This window comes from Aptenodytes patagonicus, chromosome 3 (assembly GCF_965638725.1).
Source record: "Aptenodytes patagonicus chromosome 3, bAptPat1.pri.cur, whole genome shotgun sequence".
NCBI lineage: Eukaryota > Metazoa > Chordata > Aves > Sphenisciformes > Spheniscidae > Aptenodytes > Aptenodytes patagonicus.
This window is the reverse complement of record NC_134951.1, coordinates 130,781,643-130,786,246: the sequence shown is the minus strand read 5'-3', so window position 1 is coordinate 130,786,246 and position 4,604 is coordinate 130,781,643.

Sequence of the window (4,604 nt, the reverse complement as noted above, 5' to 3'; positions counted from 1 at the left end):
GGAGCGGGGCGCCCGGCCGCGGGCTGGCGGCGGTGTGGCGCGGCGGCCCTGCCCCTGCGCCTGCCCCGGGCCCTGCGCCGCCTCCGCCGCCGCCGCCCCGCCCCGTGTTTACAGCGCCGCCGCGCCCCGCCCCGGCCCCGGCCCCGGCCCCGGCCCCGGCCCCGGGCCCGGGCCCGCTCCGACCCACCCACCGGCCGCCCTCGCCGCCGCTGCCCTCCGCCGGCGCCGACGGTACGATGCGCCCGCCGACCGCTGCGCCCGCCCGCCCGCCCGCCCTGCGGCGTGCCGGTGCCCGCTGCACGCCCCGCTTGCACACCCCCCCCCCCCCAATGCTCATCCCGCCTTTGCACCGTGCGCTCGCGCCCTCGCACCCCCCCCCTTGCACTGTGCACCCACACCTTCGCGCGCCCTTCTTGCGCTCACGCCCTCACGCACCCCCCCCCCCCCCCCCCGCACCACGTGCCCAGCCCTTCCACACGCAGGCTTGCTCTGTACACGCGCGCCGCACCCCGGTGCACACCTTGTTGCACGCCCACCGCGCTGCGTGCGCGCCCCGTGCCTCCGCGTGCTCGCTCTGCAGGCACACGCCTTAACACGCACCTGGGCACAGCCCCGCGCGCGCGCACACGCAAGCGTTACACGCTCCTGGACGCAACCCCCCGTGCGCACGCACACGCAAGCGTTACACGCTCCGGTGCGCAACCCCGTGCGCACGCACACGCAAGCGTTACACGCTCCTGGACGCAACCCCCCGTGCGCACGCACACGCAAGCGTTACACGCTCCTGGACGCAACCCCCCGTGCGCACGCACACGCAAGCGTTACACGCTCCTGGACGCAACCCCCCGTGCGCACGCACACACAAGCGTTACACGCTCCGGTGTGCAACCCCCCGTGCGCACGCACACGCAAGCGTTACACGCTCCTGGACGCAACCCCCGTGCGCACGCACACACAAGCGTTACACGCTCCTGGACGCAACCCCCCGTGCGCACGCACACGCAAGCGTTACACGCTCCGGGGCGCAACCCCCCGTGCGCACGCACACGCAAGCGTTACACGCTCCGGGGCGCAACCCCCCGTGCGCACGCACACGCAAGCGTTACACGCTCCTGGACGCAACCCCCCGTGCGCACGCACACGCAAGCGTTACACGCTCCTGGACGCAACCCCCCGTGCGCACGCACACGCAAGCGTTACACGCTCCGGGGCGCAACCCCCCGTGCGCACGCACACACAAGTGTTACACGCTCCGGTGTGCAACCCCGTGCGCACGCACACGCAAGCGTTACACGCTCTGGGGCGCAACCCCCCGTGCGCACGCACACGCAAGCGTTACACGCTCCGGGGCACAACCCCCCGTGCGCACGCACACGCAAGCGTTACACGCTCCGGTGTGCAACCCCCCGTGCGCACGCACACGCAAGCATTACACGCTCCTGGACGCAACCCCCCGTGCGCACGCACACGCAAGCGTTACACGCTCCTGGACGCAACCCCCCGTGTGCACGCACACGCAAGCGTTACACGCTCCTGGACGCAACCCCCCGTGCGCACGCACACGCAAGCGTTACACGCTCCTGGACGCAACCCCCCGTGCGCACGCACACACAAGCGTTACACGCTCCGGTGCGCAACCCCCCGTGCGCACGCACACGCAAGCGTTACACGCTCCTGGACGCAACCCCCCGTGCGCACGCACACGCAAGCGTTACACGCTCCTGGACGCAACCCCCCGTGCGCACGCACACACAAGCGTTACACGCTCCGGTGCGCAACCCCCCGTGCGCACGCACACGCAAGCGTTACACGCTCCTGGACGCAACCCCCCGTGCGCACGCACACGCAAGTGTTACACGCTCCGGGGCACAACCCCCCGTGCGCACGCACACACAAGCGTTACACGCTCCGGTGTGCAACCCCGTGCGCACGCACACGCAAGCGTTACACGCTCCGGTGTGCAACCCCCCGTGCGCACGCACACGCAAGCGTTACACGCTCTGGTGCGCAACCCCGTGCACTGCTCACGCACCCTTCAAAGAGCACCTCCTTGCACCCTGCCAACACCCCACTCCGTACGCTGCCTGCTGCGCACCCCTGCGCCGCACACCCCCTCCCGCCGCACCCCTTGCACCGTGCACGCGCACACGCGCGTGCACACACACACCCCCACCACCACCACCCCCCGCTCCCCACCTCGGCGCGAGGCCGCGGGTGCACAGCTCTTGCGTCCCGGGTGCTGGCGTCCCGGGGCAGGAGGGAGGCCAGCAGCCCCGGCAATCAGTGTCGCCCGGCAGCGCCCAATTTTACCGTGGAAGGAAAAAAAAAAAAGAAAGAAAGAAAAAAAAAAAACAAAACCCCAACCCCGGCAGCCTCATTTACGATATGTTTTGCATGAACAATCACAATATTATTTTGTGGTGACTAACTCAAACCTGAGCCCTGGCAGCCGGGAGCTGCCAACCACAGCTTCCTCTGGCCCCATCGCCCGCGCCGGGGAGCACGGCCGGGCGTCCCGCCGGCAGCCGGGGAGACCCACGGCCCCGCCGCCCTCCGCGCCGGCCCAGGGGCTGCAGCCTCCTGCCCCCGACCCAAGAACCACGGGGGGAAGCCTGGGCGAAGCTGGGAGCCGCTTGTGGCTCTGCAGCCGGGGCTGGAGTGTGGGGGGCACAGCCGGGGCCTGGTGTTATGGCCGGGGCAGCGCAGGGAGGTGACCAGGGCCACGCGGCCCCATCGCCTGCCTCTCCTCTCGCGGGTCCATCGTGCCGACGGATGGCACAGGACAGGGGATGAGGCTCCGAATAAAGGCACTGCCTGGAGAGGGGGACGGTGCAGGGGGAGCACCCCGGGGCACCCCAGCACGGCGCGGGGGACAGGAGCTGGTGCATCCTTCGAGCAGCAGCAGCATCACCAGCCGGTGGATAAACACCCACCGTGGCGCAGGGAGGAAGGATCCGGCACAGCCGCCCCAGGGGCTGAGCTTTGCTGATGGAGCAGAGGCTGGGGCGGCACACGGGTCCCCCATCCCGCCCAGCGTCCCCCCACCCCAGCCGCAGGCAGGCCCGCGAGCAGGCAGCGGCGCCCGGCGCTTCACCAGCCCGAAAACGGGGGGACTCTTCTCTCCAGCCAACACTTTGCCTTTCTGCACCTCACCCCCAGCTACTGTGCAAATGTTGACTCGTGCGTGAAGCCCGAGGACGGCGCTGGCATCTGCTTCGACATCCAGCCCTTGCATGAGTCAATAAACACCCTTATAAAAACACAGATGTCCGACACTTTCGCTAACTCCGGGGGTGGCTGGTGCCGTTCGCCTTCCTCCACTGCAAGGGAGGGAATTTTATCGGGGAAATGAAAATAAGCCCCGGCAAAACCCCGAGGAGCCCTGGCGAAGCAGCCCAGCTTGAGGCGGGCAAGCTGTGCCGGCCGAGATCTCAGCAAGCAGCCCGCGGCGCCCGGGGACATCTTGTCCCCCAGCTGCCGCCGTGAGGGTGTGCCTTTATCAGCCGAGGCCGGGGTTCCCCTGCCCTGCCGCCACCACTGAGGCCACCGGCGCCAAGACGGGCTGCAGGGGATGGCTCCCCTGCAAACCTCTGGGGAACCGGCTCTGGTCCCCGCCAGCCTCGGCAGGGCTCGTTAGCCCAAACGCCTCCTCCTCGCCGCTGACGGGGTCGCGCGCCGCCCAAACCCCCGGATGATAAATGTGCTCCCGGCTTTTGGGGTGACCCTGCCCTCCGTGATGAATGCTGCTCCGTCCGCTGGCACCGGCACCTCTCTGCCACCGCTGAGAGCTGGGGAGAGCGCTGTAATTTCTCTAGATGGATCGCAAAACTGGTTCAGAGAGAGACGGGAAGGTGGCCCCGGCCCCCAAAAGCTTGCACTGGGGTTGTAAACCATCCCTTGCAGGAGGTCCTAGGGCTGAAATCCCCTTGTCCAGCCCCAGAAGCAGCCCCGCACGTGCCTGATGTGCAAGGGCCCGGGATGGTCCAGGATGATCCCTGGCTGCCCTCCCGGCAGCTGCCCCAGCTCCAGCGGCTGCGTTCCCATCCCCTTCATGCTGCTCCGACGGGATGGGAAGGAAAAGGGCCTGCGGGTGTCTGTGCAGGAAAAAACAATTTGGGAAATTCGTCGGGAAGACTCATTAGGGAAAAATTTGAAGGCAGGGACCAGCAGCAGAAGGGAAAGGCTCGAGGGTCCCTCCTGCCGGCCTGGCAACGCCGCCACCTTTCCACACTGGGGTCCCACTGGCGAGGCAGAAGCAGGGCTGAAAGTTAAGCTTGTGCCTCCTTTCCCGGCCCTCCGGCAGCGGTACCTGCGGCACAGAGCCGGCGTGGCTCTGCGGGGGACCACCCGCTTCCCCTCGGATCCGGGAGCCACCCGAGGCTTTGCCCCTCCGTCGGGGACTGCAGAGCGTCCCGGGGGGCCCACGGTGCTGTGGCAGAGCGAGGCGGGGGTCGCTCGCAGAGGCACCAGGGCTGCCGGGGGGGGGGGGGGGGGGGGCACGGGGCTGGCAGGCAGGTGCTGTGTCTATTTTCTCCTCCTCGTTCATTTTGGTTTCTGTGTGGGTGGCTCATGTGAACAGAAAGGTGATGGGAAAAGTGTTGTGC